The sequence below is a fragment of the Rhinatrema bivittatum genome, chromosome 5 (genome assembly GCF_901001135.1).
Source record: "Rhinatrema bivittatum chromosome 5, aRhiBiv1.1, whole genome shotgun sequence".
In the NCBI taxonomy this organism is placed as follows: domain Eukaryota; kingdom Metazoa; phylum Chordata; class Amphibia; order Gymnophiona; family Rhinatrematidae; genus Rhinatrema; species Rhinatrema bivittatum.
In genome coordinates, this window is record NC_042619.1 from 155,582,022 (window position 1) to 155,604,906 (window position 22,885).

At 41.5% G+C, this 22,885-nt stretch overlaps 1 protein-coding gene across 1 annotated transcript in view; it reads left to right on the plus strand.

The window, feature by feature from the left end:
* Positions 1 to 22,885, plus strand: part of PCDH9 (protocadherin 9) — a gene marked incomplete in the record, with an annotated part of 2,477,617 nt that overhangs the window by 628,206 nt on the left and 1,826,526 nt on the right.

The following is a 22,885-nucleotide window of genomic DNA, read 5'->3' on the forward strand; positions in this document are numbered from 1 at the left end:
TTGCATCAGTTGCATGGGATCTTCTTAGTGTTTGTGTAATTACCAGGTTCTTATGGCCTTGTTTGGCCTCTGTTGGAAACAGGATGCTGGGCTTGCTGGACCCTTGGTCTGACCCAGCATGGCAAGTTCTTATGTTCTTATGTTCTTTTTTTCAGGAAAAGGTTATTTAAAACTTTAAACTATTGCTATTTATAACATATAAGTAGACACAAGTGTGATTCTGGTCCCAAAAATCCTAGTCTGTAAGAATATGAACATTAACCTCTGTCAGAATTGATCGTTAATCTCTACCCAAGTGATTAGTAAACCCTAACTTTGTAAGCAGTGTGGTTTGAAGAGAGAATATGGTATTTATCTTTAAAACATGATGATATGTCTTTTTCAATATAATAATACACAATTTTTTATTATATTAAAATAATTAGGATCTAGATCTCAGTAGCAAAGCAAACTCCTTCTATTACCAGGCACATTATCAGCCACCCCAAATCCCTACCAAAAACACACTCAAAATCTTTATAGCAAACCCGCCATACCATAATAGAACTAACATCCAAGATTCACAGAGCAACAATCTTACTACAGGGCCTATAGTGGCTCCTTTGTGCAGCAGGCTTTTCCCTCATATACCTGGCTGATCCACTTGGCCTCTTTCTAAATACTTTTCTCAGCTTAGTCTTTCACTGGAATTCTCTGTTTTTTTACGAAGTCCAACATGTCTTGTCAGCTGTACCTTTCTTCCTCACAGCTGTTTAGTTTTCTAACCCAATTACTTCTTTTCTCCCTTTTATGATTGGGATGAGGTTTGCTGTTTGTTACTTTTAGAGTGATAACATATCAGCAGTGCTGAGAGTAGATAATGTTAGAGTACTCGAGTATGTGTCTTTAGGAAAGGTACACTGTCTGACAGAGAGAGACTCTCTGGGTTTTCCAGCATGTGCTGTGCATGTGCACTGCTCTTTGCCTGTGTAAAAGTGATAAAGGAGTGCCTCATCCCTTCACTCAAAGGCCGATACAGTACAGTGCACTCTGTTAACCAGCGATTGGACGCAAGTTTTTGACGCGTTAGTTTTACCCCTTATTCAGTAAGGGGTAATAGCGCGTTGAAAATGTGCGTCCAACCCCCCCAAACCTAATAGCGCCCGCAACATGCAAATGCATGTTGATGGCCCTATTAGTTATTCCCCGCGCGATTCAGAAAGCAAAATGTGCAGCCAAGCCGCACATTTTACTTTCAGAAATTAGCACCTACCCAAAAGTAGGCGTTAATTTCTCCGGGCATCGGGAAAGTGCACAGAAAAGCAGTAAAAACTGCTTTTCTGTGCACCCTCCGACTTAATATCATGGGGATATTAAGTTGGAGGTCCTGAAAGATAAAAAAAGTTACAAAAAAAATTTGAAATTGGCCCGCGGCTCGTGGGTTGAAAACCGGATGCTCAATTTTGCCAGCGTCCGGTTTCCGAACCAGTGGCTATCAGCGGGTTTGACAACCGACACCGGCAAAATTGAGAGTCGGCTGTCAAACCCGCTGACAGCCGCCGCTTCTGTCCAAAAAGAGGCACTAGGGATGCGCTAGTGTCTCTAGCACCTCTTTTTGCCACAGGCCCTCATTTGAATACAGAATCGCACGCACAGGAGAGTGGCCTGGGCACGCGCCTGGAGAACGGGAGTTCGCCCGCTCTCCCGCGACTTTTACTGTATCGGACTGTCAGTGCTTTAGAGTGTTTTTGCCACTGTTTCTGCTAATTTGCCCCTTTGAAGGTGGTTTGAGCTATTTTTTCTTGTTACTGTTCATGCCACATTGCCCTCTTATAGTGCCATGGGGTATTCATGCCATTCTTTGTGCCAGTTTTTTCCACTCTAGGTTCCTTGGGATGCCCTTGCCTCTGCTGCTAATGCTTGCCTGCCAGTTTCATAAAACTTGGATGGAAAATCTAATGTTTACAGTCAATAATAGGATGCATTGCTTCCATCCATTGATTTTAATGGAAATTAAATAAACAACAAAATAAATGACATAACATTTGAAACAAAATGAGCAAAAGAAAATTAATAGTAAATTAAATAATAGCATGAAATGGAAAATTGTTGCATGGGCACTCCTAGTAATTGATCACAAGCATCTTTCTTCAACACAATAAATACAATTTCTAGGGGCTATAATCAACAAAAGGCAAGCAACACAAGATAGGGTCAACAAGATATGGAAGCTGCAGTGCAAGAAAAGAAAAGGAGTTGGAGTAATAGGACAATGTCTGTAATTGTATATGCTGGTGTTAATAATACAAATAAAAATGTGTAAAAGGAACAACTTATGGAATGAATCCATGTCAATTTTTCTTCCTGCTTGAGTTGGTACAGAAGAGCAGGAAACCTGGATCAGCAGATAATTCCCTGTACAGTAGTGTTCACTTTTATAATGGTAAAAATCTAAACTTACTCTTTCTCAAAGAATGTCCTTAGATTCAGTAAAGTGGTTAGTGATAATAGTGCTAGTTTGAAAGGATGGGAGGGCTCCACTACCAGTCGCTCAAAATCCAAACTTAGTTTATCAGGGAATCTAAAATTCAACAAAGCAGTTAGAAATAAAATCTATATCTAGCACCTTCTGTGTATTTAAGCTAATGCAGTCAATTAGCCTGTACAAGTTCGATCATACAAAATGGCAATGGTAGCCTATATTAACAAACAGTGAGGTACCAGAAACAGAATCCTAAATTATGAATCAAGCAGAATCTTCACCGAGGCTCAAAAAATTCATTCTGTATTTCTCAACAGTATATGTTTAAAGACAAATGACTAAAAACATGGATTACCCTAGTAGAAAGTCAAGTCATCCAGGAGAATTACATTTTAATATAGAAGTATTTTTTGTGGATTTTCCATACTTGAGTTCCAGAAATGCAGCAACTCAGACCAATAAAGGAACTTCAACAGTACATTATAAAAGCTTTGACCTTGTTCATCTTAATGATAGGCGAACCATGGTACCATGGAATTTCCAACTGGTACATAAGAAAAAAAGAACACAAGATGTGCCATGTTAACTCATACCAAAGATCCAATGAGCTCAGCATCTGCTCTCCAATGTTGGCCAGTTTAGATCACTAGGAATTACCCAGCATATCCCAAACAGTAGATACATTTGTTGTTCATCACATCTAGGCATAAGCAATGACTTTCCCAAATCAATCTGGCTCATACCTGTTTAGGAACTTTACCTCCAGGAACATGTCCAAACTCCTTTAAATCCTAGCTATGCTAGGTGCCTTGACCACATCTCTGATACCATGTAATTTTCAATTGATGTATATCTTCCTCCCAGTTTCTGAAGTACCCAAAATTTTAAATAAAGATTGCACTCGTGGGCAACAAAGTCATAATGGTTGTTCCAAATTGATGCTGTTGAGCTTGGAATACAGAGAATTTTCTACAGAAAAGGGTGATTTTCCAGCTAAACCCAGACATTGTAGCACAGATGACATTTCTATTGAAAAGAATGTCATAATATAGAAAGGTTTTTCAAATGAAATAATAAACTGTGCAGGATTTAAGGAAATGCTCTGATAATTTGGCCTCTTCTAGAATATGGGTAGTTTTTTTATAGGGTGTACTGCAAGGGAACTCTTATAGCAGTGGGTATTCCTCAAACTTTGGATTTTCTGCAGGAGGGGTTCAAGTAGTACATATTATGGTAAAAGTTCAAACTTTTCCTTTCAGTATGGCAAGGGCCGGTGCAAGGGGACTAAGTACTCTAGGTACCTTTTGCCTTGGCCCGCCCACCCCCCTCGTCTCACTGCCCCCACCCGGTTGCACCACCTCCATTAGGGGGCATGAGCCATGTGGGGCTGCTTGCGGTGGCGTCACAGTGGCAAAGGAGTAGAGATTGCCAAATCTTCACTCTTCTTTGGCGCCACTGCTTGTGGCCTTACATGGCTCATGCCCCCCTAATGGTCAGCACCCTAGGCTCAGGCCTAGTTCGCCTAGTGCTTTCGCCAGCCCTGAGTATGGTAAGAGGCAGGGGTTCCTGGGAACCCTGGAGTAGTAATTCTCATGCAGTTAGATTCTTGTGAGCAGTAGGTAAGGTTAGGACTTCTTGGAAATATCCTCTAACAAAATAAGATTCTAATATAGTTTTGAATCCCCTGATGGACTCTTCCTTTGATTCTCTACAAGGCAAATCATTTGTTTTGTTTATAAAAAGTTATTTTTTTGTGACAATTCTATTGGCCAGGAGAGCTGGTGAAATATAAGCACTGTTCAGATGGAAATCATACTTGATATTATTAGGACAAGATAATTCTCAGACTTCCTCCACTTATTTTACATGAATAAGTTCTTCCCCCTCTCAGTCTATCTGCTTCATCTGACATCGGGAGCAGGGGTGAGTAACCACCAGTCATCAGAGTCTGCATACCAGTCAGGTTTTCAGGATATCCTTAATGAATATGGATGAGATAGATTGGCATGCATTTGAGATAGTGTGCATACACATCTACTTCATGCATATTCATTAGTGATATCCTGAAAACCTGACCCTTGTGTGGCCCTTGAGAACTAGTGGTTCCCCGCCCCTGCTCTAGATTTCAAGTGAGTTCTGTAAGTTTATCTGCTTAGATATAAACCTTTTCAAAAATCAGACATAGTATTCCATGTAATCTTGGTCTTCAAGCCCATGCTGTCTAGATGGCTAAGGAAAGCTATTAGGGAGGCCTTTTCATCAGCAAGTATAGCCCCTTCAGACTCAATGAAGAGTCTGCTTTCATTGTACATATTGGCAAGGAAGTGACATAAGCTTCCATGCAAATATTTGTGGGGTGTGGTGCAGATGTGCAGCCTTTGGCAGGAGGTCCTGTCTCCAGTAATAAATTGAGCATCCTTCCTTGATAATGCTTTCTAAGTTACTGTTTTGACAGCAATAAAGGTGTGGACTTTTCTCAGTGGAATGTCTGAGAAAGGACATTTTCCTGCTTGCTAATGAGTTTTCTCGGTGTTCTGCCAGAATAGCCCAGCCCCAGACAAGACCACCTGAGGATAGGAGAAGTTATAAATAAAAATGTCATACACCTCATTTTCAGCATTTTTAACTTATGTAGCAGAGAGAAGTGTAGTTATGTTTTTCAGCCTCGGAATATATTGAAACCGAGGCAGGGGAACTAAGCCTGCCCTTTATACAGATGAAAGGTGTCTTTGAGTTGTGGAATGGGATGGAGAGCAATTCCCATGGCCAGTGCTATTCTAGTGAAGCTCTTGAGAAACCTCATTAGCAGGTAGGAAATTTCCTTTTTAACTTGGGTAGTAAACACTAGTTGCTCTGTTTTAAAAACTATCAATATATTATTATTAGCTATTCAGAGACAATCATTATTATTATTTTTTGTTTATTAACGCATATGGCGTTTTATTTCTATAAAAGCTAAGTGTTCTCATTTCTGTTATTCATGTTGAGATATTTTTGCATTGCCAGACATACAGTTCTCACAGGAAATATATAATATGAAAATATATTTTTGATCTATACTTCTTGACACAGGGCGTGCTTAATTGAAATTGGGTAAATCTTTTATCAATTCACATATCCTATGGGACAGATGGATTCTGAAATATATAGTCTTCAAGAAAATAAATGGATTCATACCCTGTCTATTTAACATCATTTCACATTATGCGATGTATACATTGACAGTTTCAAAAGTTTAATGTCCATATAAGACTTACTTTAAATCACACATGTGAAGATAGGAACATAAAATCATTTGAAATACTTTGCAGCAGTTCTGTTTTTACAGATCAGGGATATTTTGACATGATGCTTCATTTGGAGCTGATTGAGTAGCATGAATTACAAGACATGAAAAGCCAATCCATACGAAAGACCAGAAGCGAATCTGAGTTCTAGTTAATAGGCCATCACTATTACTATCTTGATTTATCAAAAGGATTTCTCCTCTTTCTTTTTTTGGAAAACCCATTAATAAATCCGGCCTTGCAGGCTGATAACTTTGAACCTTCAGGTAAATATTCAAAACCCTGCTGAGAGGGTAAGTTGTTGTTGTTGTGGCTGCTTATCATTTTTAAAGCCCTACTAGATATATGCAGTGCACAGATATATGTATAAAAGAGAGAGAGAGAGAAGTAGTTAGGGCTTAAAAATGCAATCTGGTTATTTATCTAAATACTTTAGCCAGATTAATTTTACCCAGCACTTATTGAGGTAAAAATTCAGCTAAATGCACTCACATAAAGTTAGCTGCAAAAAGTTACCTGATTTAACTTGAGCATGCCAGAGCAGAATACCAGCACTGACTGTTTAACCATGCCAAGTGAATGCTTACAGCACCACCTCTCTTTTCTTAATGCAGATACATCTTGTGCAGGCAATAATGTGCCTAGACAAAATATGTCTGCTCAGCGAGATGATAACTCCCAACATTAGCCAGACAAATCTATTGAATGTGGACATTAGTACTGATTTGTTTGCTTCTTGTATCACAATATGCAAACGGTGTTATATTTTACATTAAACATAATGAACATATGGAAAAGAAATGCTGCAGTTTAGTAACTCAATAATCTTTTACTTGCTACAGCATGAACTACAGTAATAGTGCTGTGCTAGCCTGTTCCCAGTAGATGGCTTATATAGTCTTGAAAGCAAAGGCATTCAATGTTCTTCAAAGCCTTGCATTGAAATGCTACACTCTAAGATACTCTTTAACAGCAATATCAATTTTACCTAAACTGATTATTATTATAGGACAGATTAGAATAGTGAAAGCATCGAGGAAGCTTCTAAAAGTTGTGCGTGCACATTCAGCTCCCTACTGACCACATCTATGAACTGGGGCATCTCGCAGGAGTCTATTCTCTTAGGGGTCGATTTTAAAAGATGCGTGCACCCATCCATGTGTGTGCGGTTCCCAGTACACGCACATGGATACGCCGATTTTATAACATGCGAGCGCCTGCACACGTATGTTATAAAATTGGGTGGCTACGCAATTAAGAAACGGACTGGGAGGGAACATCCCTAACGCCCTACCTAAACTCCCTCCCTCTTCCCCTGGTCCCCTCTCCTCTCCTCTCCTCCCCACCCCCTAAACCCTTCCTATCTATCCTTTTTATTTTTTTGTTTTTCAACTTACTTCAGGGCTGGAGCTAAAGTAAGTTGCGCACGCCGACCAGCTGCCAGCGCGTGAGTCATTGGGACAGCATACAATGGCGCTTTCTCGGCCTGCCCCACCCCCACACACACACCTCCCTGCCCAGACCCCGCACTCCGGCCCATCCCTTAGGAGAAGCCCAGCACTTGTGCATGTACCGGGTTTACTCACGTGGCTGGGCACTTTTTAAAATGCACGTAGTGCGCACAAGGCCCTGCCAAAGGCGTAAACTCCTGTTTTTATGCACGCAGGCCTTTTAAAATCCAGGCTTTAGCTTTAATACAGCTATACAATCCCTTCCTTGGGAAAGCTGGCACACTTCTCAGGCCTGCTAAGCACTGTCCTTCTTTTTGCAGGGTTAGGGAAATACAGATTCTCTGAATTGGAGACAAGATACATCTGTAGAGTCATTAAAAGGATCAGTCTCCAAGTCAACCAAAATAAACAGTCCACACTCCAGGTGATATGTTCCAAAAAGAAAGTTATTTTAAAAACTTCTAAATCAGCAGATACAAAATCCATAAACATGAATAAAGTGCCTATGTTATCTCACAAAAATCACATATTCAGATATTGTGTTTAAGCTGATTAAGTCAATTCTCCAAATTTTTCAGAAAGGCCTTTTAGTCTTCTGACTGTCCCGAGACTCTAAAGAATCCACTTCAGGTTTTCCACTATTAATTATGAATTGCAGGCTGGTCAAAGGCAGTCCTCTCCCTGAGCTCTGGATGACACTCTTCCCTTATCATACAGGAGAAATACCTCACCTGCCGATCAGTTGAACCGCACAGCAAAGATTAACCCCTTGGCTGCTCTCCCTGGGTTCCCCTCCAGACATCTCTTAAATCTAAGAACTTCTTAGATTCTTAGCTCTGACTCCTCCCAGTGACTCCTCCCAGTAACTTACTCCTTTATACTCTTCTCCTCCCATTGATGGATGGACTGCCTTGTCACTCCTGGTGTCACTGCTTCCCAGAAACCTCCTAATAATAGAACATTCTCAATGTTAAGGAATAGTGAAGCCAACAGGATGTCATTCTGCTAATAGTATGGTACTGGTTATCTTTTTTTCTTCTTCCTTCTTCCCTTGGAAGCTTTTATACAGATTGATCAATAACCTTGGTGCCTGGATTTTCCACACCATGTCTCACAGTGTAGGTATTTGTGCTTGAAGCTGCTATATACAATGTATTAGAATAGAATCCTGTTTGGTGCTACACTTCTGCAAATTGTTAGCATTATTATTGAAAATATCTCCTTTGGTTTTACAGAGTTAATTAATTCTTTCAGTTTGGCTACTAAGTTTTCAGCAGCTGTCCACACTGTTAAAACTCTGTACTCTGAATAATATTTGTTTTCACACTGCTTTAATTTACAACATCCCAATATTGTTTGCATTTACAAGTATGCAAAATACAGACTATGCATGTTTAAGCAATGCTGTATAACAGACTGGACATACTTGTAAATACTGTTATGCTTTCGGCAGGCCTTGTTAATGACTGCAGCCCCCCTCAACAAATGAAAAGTTGATCTGTAGATTCAGAGATGAGCTAGCTGCTGTTCCTCTCTGGATAAAAAGAAGTTTTACTTTCTGTCTCTCTCTTTTCCCTGCCTCTGAGCTACTCTCTTCCACACAAAGCTAAGCTTGAATATCATTGATGCTCTCATTCTCAGAATCCACACAGGTCTTGAAAATAAACTGAGTCCCCATGAAACAAACGATAGTTCATCTGAACCTGGCCATGTTGTGGGGCGAGTTTGCTGGACTGGTTTGCTATCTGGATATTTATGTATTTAAAAATGTTTGTGTATTATTTTTTAGTGATCATTCATTACTGAGTGAGATTAATATGAAAATTCAAAATATTTTGCATGGGTATTTTGATTTTTTCATGACTTATCATGATTTATTTTACCTTTCTTTAAATTCTTAATCAATACCTATGAGATATATCTGCAGATATTTAATCTAAGAATCAATTCCTTTTCATATTTTGGTCAAACTGAAAAAAAAATTATATTAGGGGTCTTGGCGACCAGATTAGAGAACCATTTTTAATGCATTAAAAAGGCAGGGATGGGCAGGCTGGGACAGCGCCATTAGGTACTGTTCCAGGGAAGTCTGCCCTGTCAGCTGGCTTTATGAATTAAAGAATAAAAATAAAGGGAAAGGGGTTTTAGGGGTTGGGGAGGAGAGGGGAAATGGGAGGCAGAGTAGGAAGGGGTATAGGGAAGTTCCCTCCTAGTTCACTCCTTAATTGGAGCGGACTGGAAGGGATCTGGGAATCGGCTGATTGTGTCACTGCAAGTATTTTTCAAAAATCCCCCCCCCCCCCGCACGTGGAGCAGGCCACCAGCTCACACGTGCATGCATGGATATTTAAATCCGGCACGCATGTGCATGCAGGAACCGTATTTTATGACATGCCCTTGCCAACATGCACATGTTATAAAATAGCCCCGTGCACATGGATACATGCATGAACGTTTTAAAATCAACCCTATAATGAGCTATGCCATTCAAGGTACATTACAGTCATACACAACATAGGTGTACAGTATCCATAAGTCATCCAGAATAGTCCTTTTTTGGTAAGCACATATAAAAGAGCTTGGAGACACCCAGAGGAGATCCAGGTACAGATTTTGTTGAGTGTATTTTTGGATGAGCAAAAAACCTAGTTGTGTGGTCACACTGGCAACCAAAATTTGGTGTCTGCTGCCTGAACAAAGAATCCAGATTTGGGTCTGGAATGAGTAGTGGAGGCCAATGGGAGCCAGAAAGAGGAGTAGCAGTGGTAGGACCTAGGAACAGCCACTGAGCTGCAGCAGACGGGGAAAAGTAGGAGAGAAAGGCTGAAGAGGAAGGGGGCAAATAAAAAATGTCTAAAGGAAAATATGTAAAGAAAAAAAATTAGATTAAAATATTCCAAAAAATTGTTAAAATAATAATAATAATAATAATACAAAAGCTACAAAGAATTAACCCTCAGCTGCTTTCTAAATTTTCAAAATATGTTGCAACCCAACTTTTAACGATAAATGAGTACAGAATGAGAGAAAATCACACATTTTTTTAACATCCTACTATATTTCTGTTGACAAGTTAGTTACAAAAGAAAACTATGTTGTAATTTAAGACTTACACACCAGTGAATTTATATTTTTTTAATACACCAAGTAAATAAAAAGTTAAGAATCAGTTAAGTAACTGATTTATTCCCTCCATGAAATAAAACCAGCTCCTGATAATACTAGTACAAGAATGGGTACATCTTTTTACAAGTATTTTTTGTTTTCACAAAGAGCCTTCATCACAACAATGCGAATCTAGAAAAGATTTATCAGAGCTTCTCAGACAGGTTTCTAAGATTTCCCTTGAACTGGGGAACAGTGCACATCCATCAGCCTTCCTCAGAGATTAGCAATGGATCAGAATTCATGACAGATATTATGAGTTTTAAAGAGAGCTCTTTAAATAGCTTTTGGTGTTCCATCCCATGTTATCTTCTAGTAATGACTGGCAGGCATCGGGACAATGCCTAAAAAGGCAATATTTGTCATTTTCAGTGCATAGATGGCAGTTGAGATGCGGAAGAAAGGAAATATTTTATGATAACCATAAGCATTTTGAAACCTCCTGTTGTGTTGAGTTTTCAGAGATGGGCTGAGTCACTCCTGATTTTGTCCCAGTAAATGCACACCAGTTCCATTTCCCCTAAGGACTACAATTCCTTATATGTAAAAAGATGGATGTTTAAAAAATTGGATGTTTGGGGGTACGCCTAGTAGGTCAGTGGCAAGCACTGGCACCAGAAATGATCTGAGTTCTATTCCCAGGGCAGGTATCTGTCTCACTGACCAGAGATGGGGAGGCCTTAAGAACATAAGAAGATGGGAAAATGCCATATTGGGTCAGACCAAGGGTCCATCAAGCCCAGCATTCTGTTTCCAACAGTGGCCAATCCAGGCTACAAGTACCTGGCAAGTACCCCAAAAGTGAGTATATCCCATGCTACTGATAATAGTAATAGCAGTGGCTATTTTCTAAGTCAACTTGATTAGTAGCAGGTAATGAACTTCTCCTCCAAGAACTTATTCAAACCTTTTTTAAACCCAGCTACACTAACTACACTAACCACATCCCCTGGCAACAAATTCCAGAGTTTAATTGTGCACTGAATGAAAAAGAACTTTCTATGATTAGTTTTAAATGTGCTACATGCTAACTTCATGGAGTGCCCCCATGACCTTCTATTATCCAAAAGAGTAAATAACCGATTCACATTTACCCATTCTAGACCTCTCATGATTTTAAACACCTCGATCATATCCCACCTGAGTCATCTCTTCTCAAAGATGAACAGCCCTAATCTCTTTAGTCTTTCCTCATAAGGGACCTGTTCCATCCCCTTTATCATTTTGGCCGCCCTTCTCTGTACCTTCTCCATTGCAACTATCTTTCTTGAGATGTGGCAACCAGAATTGTACACAGTATTCAAGGTGTAGTCTCACCATGAAGTGATACAGAGGTTTTATGACATTTCCCATTTTATTCACCATTCCATTCCTAATAATTTCTAACATTCTGTTTGCTTTTTTGACTGCTGCAACACACTGAGCTGACAATTTCAATGTATTATCCACTATGACACCTAGATCTCTTTCCTGGGTGGTAGCTCCTAATATGGAACCTAACATTGTGTTACTTTTCCCTAAATGCATCACCTTGCACATATCCACATTAAATTTCATCTGCCATTTGGATGCCCAATTATCCAGTCTTACAAGTTCCTCCTGCAATTTATCACAATCTGCTTGTGATTTAACTACTCTGAATAATTTTGTATCATTTGCAAATTTGATTACCTCACTTATTGTATTCCTTTTCAGATCATTTATAAATATATTGGAAAGCACGAGTCCCAGTACAGACTCCTGAGGCACTCCACTGCCCACCCCCCTCCACTGAGAAAATTGTCCATTTAATCCTACTCTCTGTTTCCTGTCTTTTAACCAGTTTGTAATCCATGAAAGGACATCACCATCTATACCATGACATTTTACTTTTCCTAGAAGTCTCTCATGAGGAACTTTGTCAAATACCTTCTGAAAATCCAAATACACTACATCTACCGGTTCACCTTTATCTACATGTTTATTAACCCCTTCAAAAAATTGAAGCAGATTTGTGAGGCAAGACTTGCTTTGGGTAAAGCCATGCTGACTTTGTTCCATTAAACCACGTCTTTCTATATGTTCTGTGATTTTGATCTTTAGAACACTTTCCACTATTTTTCCTGGCACTGAAATCAGGATAACTGGTCTGTAGTTTCCTGGATTGCCCCGGAGCCCTTTTTAAGTATTGGGGTTACATTAGTCACCCTCCAGTCTTCAAGTGCAATGGATGATTTTAATGATAGGTTACAAATTTTTACTAATAGATCTGAAATTTCATTTTTGGGATCCTTCAGAACCCTAGGGTGTATGCCATCTGGTCCAGGTGATTTACTACTCTTCAGTTTGTCAAACAGGCCTACCACATCTTCCAGGTATACCATGATTTGGTTCAGTCCATCTGAAACATTACCCATGAAAACCTTCTCCAACATCTTCTTCAGTAAACACCATAGCAAAGAAATTGTTTAATCTTTCCATGATGGCCTTATCTTCTCTAAGTACCATTTTAATCCCTCAATCATCTAATGGTCCAACTGACTCCCTCTCAGGCTTTCTGCTTTGGATATGTTTTTAAAAGTTTTACTGTTAGTTTTTGCCTCTACGGCCAACTACTTTTCAAATGTTTTCTTAGCCTGTCTTATCAATGTCTTACAATTAACTTGCCAATGCTTATGCTTTATCCTATTTTTTTCTGCTGGATCCTTCTTCCAATTTTTGAATGAATATTTTTTGGCTAAAATAGCCTGTTTCAACTCACCTTTTAACCATGCCAGTAATCATTTTGCCTTCCTTCCTACTTTTTTAATGTGTGGAATACTTTTGGACTGTGCTTCTAGGATAGTATTTTTTTAACAATGTCCATGCCTTTTCTACACTTTTTACCTTTGTAGATGTTCCTTTCAGTGTTTTTTCTATTTTTCTCATTTTTTTCAAATTTTCCCTTTTGAAAGTTTAGCACTAGAGCCATGGATTTGCTTACTGTCCCCCTTCCAGTCATTAATTCAAATTTGATCATATTATGATCACTATTGTCAAGCGGCCCCACCATCGTTTCCTCTCTCTCTCACCAAATCCTGTGCTCCACTGAGAATTAGATCTAAAATTTCTCCCTCTCTCATTGGTTCCTGAACCAATTGTTCCATAAAACTGTCATTTATTCCATCCAGGAACTTTATCTCTCTAGCATGTCCCAATGTTACATTTACCTAGTCAATATCGGTGTAATTGAAATGTCCCATTATTACTGCACTACCAATTTTGTTAGCTTCCATAATTTCTCTCAGCATTTCACTGTCTATCTCACCATGTTGGCCAGGTGGATGGTAGTATACTCCTATCACTCTACTGTTCCCCAACACACAAGGGATTTCTACCCATAAAGATTTGATTGTGCATTTAGTATCGCGCAGGATCTTTATCCTTTTGGACTCTATGCCATCCAGGACATAAAGCACCACTCCGCCTTCCAGATACTCTTCTCTGTTATTGTGATATAATTTGTAGCCTGGTATAGCTCTGTCCCATTGGTTATCCTCCTTTTACTATGTCTCTGAAATGCCAATTAAGTCTATATCATCATTCACCGCTATACATTCTAATTCTCCCATCTTACTTCTTAGACTTCTGGCATTAGCATTCAAACATTTCAAAGTGTGTTTTTTGTTTATATTTTCATTCAGCTTTTTAATTGATTGGGATAAATTGGAATCATATAACTCAGGTGAGTTTTTAATTACAGGCACTTGGACTACTTTTCTTATTATTGGAATCTCACTGTTGGGATGCCCTAATTCTAATGCATTATTAGTATCCTTTGAAGATACCTACTTCTAAACCATGTGCTGCTGAGTGACTGGCGGCTTTCCCCTAGTTTAAAAGCTGCTCTATATCCTTTATAAAGGTTAGTGCCAGCAGTCTGGTTCCACCCTGGTTAAGGTGCAGCCCATGCCTTTGGGAAAGACTCCCCCTTCACCAAAAGGTTCCCCAGTTCCTTACAAAACTGAACCCCTCTTCCTTGCACCATCGTCTCATCCACGCATTGAGATTCCGGACCTCTGCCTGCCTCTGGGGACCTGTGCGTAGAACAGGGAGCATTTCAGAGAATGCTACCCTGGAGGTTCTGGATTTCAGCTTCCTTCCTAAGAGCCTAAATTTGGCTTCCAGAACCTCCATCTCATGTTTTCCTATGTCGTTGGTGCCCACATGTACCATGACAGCTGGCTTCTCCCCAGCACTGTCTAAAATCCTATCTAGGTGACGCATGAGGTCTGCTGCCTTCACATCAGGTAGACATGTTACCAGGCAATCCTCACACCCACCAGGCACCTGGCTGTCTACATTTCTAATAATCGAATCACCAACTATGAAGGCCGACCTAACTCTTCCCTCCTGGACAGTAGCCCTGGGAGACTCATCCTCGGTGTGAAAGGACAATGCACCACCTTGCTACAGGATCCTTTTCTGCTATACTAGGTTGATGCTAGGTTGATCATGATACCTTCTTCCTCCAAAGCAGTACCAGGGCTGCCAGTCTGAAGTTGGGACTTGGCTACTATGTCTCTGAAGGTCTCATTTATATACTTCTCTGTCTGCCTCAGCTCCACCACATCTGCCATTCTAGACTCCAGAGATTGGACTCATTCTATGAGAGACAGGAGCTCTTTGCATCGGATGCACAAGTAGAACTTCTCACTGGTGGGTAAAAAATCATACATGTGACACTCAATGCAAAAGACTGGGAGGTCCCATTCTTGCTGCTGGACTGCTGCCATCATCTCACATTTGTTCATTTTCTAGTTAAGTTTTAGGTTGCAGTGGGAGTAGGAATGTGTCTAATTAGGGTCCTTTAAATATATATTAGTATATTCACTATATGTCTGGTAGTAACCTACAGGGGAATGATCAAACTCTCAATAAGGTGTGGGGAATTTGTGAAGTGAAGAGAAAAGGCTGATTTTTTTTTTTTAGTGTGAAAGTGGCACCTGCCTATAAATTAAAGGATGAGGTAGGGGTGGGTGGGAGGGTTGGGAAATACAAACACATTAACTTCTGCTTACTAGCTGCCTTACTGACTGACTATTTAAAGCACAACCATTGGGAAGTGGTGTCAGTCATTTGTCAATGGCAAAACCTATTGATCAGACTCCAAAACCATGGGTGCAGAGCCCTAATGTGTGAATGGAAGGAGCCCTAGTGTATGACTGTTTGCCTGATTCAGTTTATTGTATTTTTAATGCTTTCCAACATACTGAATATTGGAAAAAATTATGTAAAAGGGATAAGTCTGTCTGTCCTTAGGCAAAATAATTCTCAAAAAAAAAAAGAAAGAATGGGTATTCAAATTTAGCATGCAGGAAGCCAATGTGAATATCTCAGATAAGTTTGAAAACCAGAAACATCAGATGAATATTTTCAGAGAACTGAACATTCAAAACAATCTGTTACTTTCTATGGGAAGATCCCTATTGTCTTCTTTGGGAATTTGTTAGTAACTTTGAACTTTTAGAATGCTAACCACTGATCCATTCCAAATACTCCCCTAACCATTCTAGCACTTTGACACAGAACAACATAGGAAGAGGGAGACAGAGACATGGTAAATAATTAAAGCAACTGGCAAAAGATGGTACACAAAGGCACTTACAAAGCAAATACCCCACCTTATACCTCTCATACATACACCCTTCATATGCCAATCTCTCTTCCTTACACACACCCTTCCACATGCACACATACACAGCATTTCCCTACATTCCCCCCTACACCCTCACTTGCAATCACCACATAAGCAAACACTCCCACACACACCAACTCTGCACTCCTACCTTCCTACATATACATATCCCACACATTTCAAGCCCCACCCCAGACACACTTGCACACACATACATGTACCCTCCCACACATACATACACGTGGCACAAACACATACCTCCACCCAGCATACCCCTGCTCCCAGCACACACAAATCCACATACATCAACATACCCCTAAAGTCAGGTTAAATATATGATGCAGTTTCTCAATTAACTCCCTCCATACACTTTGTAATACAAACATAAGAAATACCGTATTCGGTCAGACTAAGATCCATCAAATCCAACATCCTGTCTCTCTAATAGTGGCCAGTCCATGTCACAAGTACTCGACAGATCCCATGAAGTATACCTATTTCCTATTGCTCGCCCACTGGGATAGAAATGTTTATTTAGTCTGCTTTATTTATTTATTTATTTTAAATTTCTTATTGACTGCTTATAATAGAACATCCATTTAAAAAGAAAAGTCTAGGAGTATTCCAGGCCTCACTAGATATCAGGAGTTTTTCTCATGGGATGGTGGGGTCTGGAGGGGGGGCTAGGGTGAGGGGGAGGGGCACTTGATACCAGGGACTTACTTTAAGGAAAGGTGGAGTTAGTGGTGGGAAAGGGGCCACCAGATTCCAGGGACAACTTCTGTTGGCGGGGCAGGATGCCTTGTAGAGGGGATAAGAATCCAGGGGAACTATTTAAAGGGGAGGGATTTGGGAATGGGGTGTGGCATTGCCATGTTGCATCAAGTTTTTAGCTTGCTAGCTAGCGGCTGCCAGTATTCAAAATGGCTACGGCACTACCTTTGCCATCACTATGTCACAGGTGCCGACGGTCGGCCCTGTGACATAGGGAGGGCAAAGGTAGTGCCAACGCCATTTTGAATACTGGCAATACGGCCCGAGTGCAGGAGGTCGCTCCCGGACCCCCGCTGGACTTTTGGCAAGTCTTGTGGGGGTCAAGAGGCCCCCCCAAGCTGGCCAAAAGTCCCTGGGGTCCAGCGGGGGTCTGGGAGCGATATCCTGCACTCGTGCCGTCAGGTGCCAGGAATCAAAATGGCGCCGATAGCCTTGCCCTTACTATGTCACAGGGTCTACCGGTGCCATTGGTCAGCCCCTGTCACATGGTAGGAGCACAAGATGGCACTGATGGCCATATGACAGGGGCTGACCAATGGCACCGGTAGCCCCTGTGACATAGTATGTCAAAGGCTATCGGCGCCATTTTGATACTGGTACCGAGGGTGTGTGAGTGCAGGGTATGATTCCCAGACCCCCCCGCTGGACCACCAGGGAGTTTTGGTAAGTCTTGGGGGGGGGTCAGGAGGGTGGGGGGTTGTAGTACATTTAATTTTAGCTGGGTAACAAATAGATTTAGATGTATAACCGTATCGGGGCGCCATACGGACGTATGCAACGTATCTGCCCCCCGACGAATATGTATCCCGAAGCAACCTATGGCGCCCCTCTGCACATCCCTAACTAATAACGCTCATCACATGCAAATGCATGTTAATGAGGCTATTAGCTAGTAACCAGGATCTAAAAAAATAATGTGCGCCTGATGCGCACATTTTAATGCTTAAAAATTAACACAGCCCAGAGCTGGTGTTAAGGTTTGAGGCACCCCAAACCATGCTCAGAAGAGCAAAAAATACAGTTTTTTTGTGGTTCCTCCTAATTAATATTGTTGCGATACTGAGCAGGAGGAAGTACAGAAAGCTGCATCAAAAAACAAAAAGAAATTTGGTAGCGATTAGGTTAGGAAAAGAGAAGCTCAATTTATGAGCGTCCATTTTCCTAACCTGAGGCTGTACACAGTTTAGGAGAACGGATGCTCAGAAAATTGAGCGTCTGATTTCCTTACCTGTGCACAGCCACTTCTTCTGGGTGCTCGATGGCATGGACATGCTAGGGATGCACAAATTATCCATTGTGCGTCCCTTTTAGCACACCAACTCATTAGAATGTTAGAGCAGGCGCCCAAGAGAGGAGATGTGCGCACATTCAAAAACCATGAGTCCAGGTTGGATGCATGTTCTTTGCGAGCATGATATTACATCAGCTCCTAAGTGAGTGAAAGCATGTATGAAAGTGATTGTTGGTTTATCCTCTCTATCTTGTTTTGGTCTCTGGGTTTAGAGTATGACAAAGTATGGTATCTGGTTATACGGGGTTTGAACATGATGAATGACAGTGGAGTGAATGGCTATGATAGGTATCTGCCAAGGTGAAAAATGATAGGGTGGATAGTGATGAGGAGTGAAAAGGGATGAGGGCGAGGAGGAAGGAGCAGTAGCAAGGATGGCTGTAGCACTGAGAAGGAGAGATGAGGAGCAGGGACATAGTGGCAGGGATGTAGCTTTACAGTCTTCCAATGTTTTTACAATATCTTTACTATCTTCAGGGAAAGCTTCAAGTATCACAAAATTCAAGTGAACATTTCATCTTATTCTGACTCTGAATTGTTGGATAGAAGTAAATAGTCCCTCTTCCCAAATAATAGTCTTTTATATGCTTTCCTAATGGCTCCACCAGGATAACCTCATTTCAGTGAATTAATAGATAATGGTTTAGACTCTTGTTTGAAATCCCCAGTTTCAGAGCATATTCTTCTATACTGAAGAAACTGTTAATATGGTAGATTATCTTTTAGAGAACAGGGATATGCACATCTATGTCTCCAAGCATGCATTAGACAAAATCATGACTGACTCCGCGGTTGCCTCTTGACAAGGAACTAAGAGATCACCTTAAGTATATTTACTTTATTTATTTAAAAGATTTTATATCCCGCACTCACCGAGGTTCGGGGCTGGTTACAACAATACATTCATAATTAAATTAACATTAAAAACATAAAATAATAAAATATCCTTCAAAGCCTTATATTGAAATTGAGAAGCTATACAACAGTGTAGACATTAGTTGAAAAGAAGGAATTGTTCGTATTAGGATTCACATTATTCTTCAATGGTTCTTTAAACAAATAATGCATGCAGCAACCAACTAGAAAAAGTTAGGTCTTCCAGAAGCTGTTCTTTCAGGAGTTTTAATGAGATTAGAACTCCACTGGAAGCCACAAATGAAACTTACTTGGTTTCTACAACTTTAAGTGAACGTGTTCGTACTTAATGTTTTCTTTTAGCTCTAATATTTGTAGTCAGCTGGCAGAAAAAAAGTACCTTCTGATAAATGTCAGGAAGGTAATGACAAATTGCACTTTTCAGAAACTTAGATGGGCAAAAGCCCACTGAAGGACATATCTATCATTTTTGAGGAGAAGTACATTTAGGGACTGTCGTAGTACGCTGCAAGAATAAGGAAGACAATTCTAACAAGGATTTTCTGTTCTTTTTGAAATTTAAGCTCTGAAGCAGGTTAGATATTGTGTTTGTTATGAAGTGAGCACATAGCCCACAAGATATTGGCATGCTCTTTGGAGAGTAAAAGATGCCAACTTTATTCAATCACGGTGGTAGTAGAGGGAGGGCGCATTTCTGGCCTGGCGGTTCCCTCCTGTATCTTAGAAAAAGAATATAATGCACAGTGGCACCAGCAGTCTTCATTCACGGCTACCTGAGTTATCACCCCTATTATAAATCCCCATCCCCAAACTAGTCCAGCCATTGAAGTGATGATCCTTGGACAGGGACCACACTTACATGAAAGGTGCTTAGGGATTAAGTAAGAGTGTTTGACAGGGGCATGATGTTTTCTTGCTAGCACAAATTAGGCTATGCATTATGTCAGGGATAGTAGTGAATTCCTTGTTTTTCTCTCATTTAGGGGTCTATTTACTGTTTGATGTTAACAGCTACATTAGCATTAGATTCACTCTCCCATGAGATGCAGAAGGTGCCAGTAGGCGCTAAATTACACATGCTAAACAATTTAGCATGTGTGTGTTAATGCAGATTATATTCTAATAACTAGGGATGTGAATCGTGTCCTCGATCGTCTTAACGATCGATTTCGGCTGGGAGGGGGAGGGAATCGTATTGTTGCCATTTGGGGGGGTAAAATATCGTGAAAAATCGTTAAAAATCGTGAAAAATCGAAAAATCGAAAAACCGGCACATTAAAACCCCCTAAAACCCACCCCCTACCCTTTAAATTAAATCCCCCACCCTCCCGAACCCCCCCCAAATAACTTAAATAACCTGCGGGTCCAGCGGCGGTCCGGAACGGGCTCCTGCTCTGAATCTTGTCGTCTTCAGCCGGCGCCATTTTCCAAAATGGCGCCGAAAAATGGCGGCGGCCATAGACGAAAAAGATTGGACGGCAGGAGGTCCTTCCGGACCCCCGCTGGACTTTTGGCAAGTCTCGTGGGGGTCAGGAGGCCCCCCACAAGCTGGCCAAAAGTTCCTGGAGGTCCAGCGGGGGTCAGGGAGCGATTTCCCGCCGCGAATCGTTTTCGTACGGAAAATGGCGCCGGCAGGAGATCGACTGCAGGAGGTCGTTCAGCGAGGCGCCGGAACCCTCGCTGAACGACCTCCTGCAGTCGATCTCCTGCCGGCGCCATTTTCCGTACGAAAACGTTTCGCGGCGGGAAATCGCTCCCTGACCCCCGCTGGACCTCCAGGAACTTTTGGCCAGCTTGTGGGGGGCCTCCTGACCCCCACGAGACTTGCCAAAAGTCCAGCGGGGGTCCGGAAGGACCTCCTGCCGTCCAATCTTTTTCGTCTATGGCCGCCGCCATTTTTCGGCGCCATTTTGGAAAATGGCGCCGGCTGAAGACGACAAGATTCAGAGCAGGAGCCCGTTCCGGACCGCTGCCGTTCCGGACCGCCGCTGGACCCGCAGGTTATTTAAGTTATTTGGGGGGGGGGTTCGGGAGGGTGGGGGATTTAATTTAAAGGGTCGGGGGTGGGTTTTAGGGGGTTTTAGTGTGCCGGCTCACGATTCTAACGATTTATAACGATAAATCGTTAGAATCTGTATTGTATTGTGTTCCATAACGGTTTAAGACGATATTAAAATTATCGGACGATAATTTTAATCGTCCTAAAACGATTCACATCCCTACTAATAACCTCTCATAAAAAAATCAGCAAATATGCACACAAGGTACACCAAAACAAATGTGGCCATGTTTGGTCTCTTTGAACATGATCCCCCCAAAATTACCCAAATATCATTATACCTGCTAAGCTAGGAGCAGGAAATTTTAACTCTTCCCTATCTCCACTCCTGGGGACAGCTCTGGATGAACTATAAGACATACATGCAAAGTTTACTCACATATCAGGCGGGCAATTTTACAGGAAGCCATTCCCAAGGGTAAAGCATCATTGTACCTGCAGAAATGCCTTTGAAAATTGCCTTCCCTTGTGATAATGCATATGCATTAATTATTGTAGAGTTTTCAGGTTGAAGCATGCTCAGTGTGGCTCCTTTCTATCCCCTTTCCTGAAATCTATGTAAGCCTCGCTCTCATTATCATTCTTTGTCAGTGCCGTGGGTTCTGGTCTAGGTGTGGAGGTTTATTTTACTGTGGCGTATGTAGAGCGGAGCAGGTTTAGAAGATTTCAATTATCAGTTATATTTTCTTGTCTTTGCTTCTTTGTCTTGCTTTGTTTCCTATCCTGCTGTCTGCTGCCTGTCTTTGGGGCCGATTCAGTAAAGCCCGCTCTCCCGGCGCGCGCACAGGCCACTCGCCTGTGCGCGAGATTCAGTATTTAAATTAGGTCCAGCGGTAGAAACAGGCAAAAGGAGGCACTAGGGACATTAGCGCATCCCTAGCACCTCCTTTTGACCTGAAGCGGCGGCTGTCAGCGGGTTTGACAGCCGACGCTCAATTTTGCTAGCGTCGGTTCTCGAGCCCGCTGATAGCCACGGGCTCGGAAACCGGATGCTGGCAAAATTGAGCGTCCGGTTTTCAACCCGACAGCCGCTGGCCTACTTCAATTTTTTTTATTTTTTTTTTTTTACTTTTTTTACCCTTTGGGACCTCCGACTTAATATCGCCATGATATTAAGTTGGAGGGTGCACAGAAAAGCAGTTTTTACCGCTTTTCTGTGCACTTTCCCGGTGCCCGAAGAAATTAGCGCCTACCTTTGGGTAGGCGCTAATTTCTGAAAGTAAAATGTGCGGCTTGGCTGCACATTTTACTTACTGAATCGCGCGCGAATACCTAATAGGGCCGTCAACATGCATTTGCATGTTGAGGGCGCTATTAGGTTCGGCGGGTTGGAAGCACATTTTCCGCCCCTTACTGAATAAGGGGTAAGGGAAAACATGCGTCCAATGGCAGGTTAACCTGCTATCGGAGCGCACTGTACTGTATCGGCCTGTTTGTGAGTGAAAGTGTGTATGAAAGTGATTGTTGGTTTATATTGTTAATCTTGCATTGGTCTCTGTTTTCAGAGTACTGCAGATCATGGTATATCAGGTGTGAGCATGGTGAATGGCAGTGGAGAGTGGTTGCAATATTTGACAGGGGAGAGATTGATAAGATGAATGGCAATGAGGAGGGGAAAAGGATGAGGGCAAGGCAGAAGCTAGGGAGGAAGGAGGCAGGCTGGAGCTCTAGCAGGGATGACTGCAACAATCAGCAGGAGAGATGAGGAGCAGGGGCATATCAGTGGTAGGATGAGGTGGTGGCAACAGTTAGGCCATGGAGGTTGGTGGGGAGGGACAATGGTGGTTAAGGAAGAAGAGAAAATTAGGGGGAGGAATATTATAGAGCTGGCATCAAGCAGAGAGGAGCTCTTGGCACATGACATG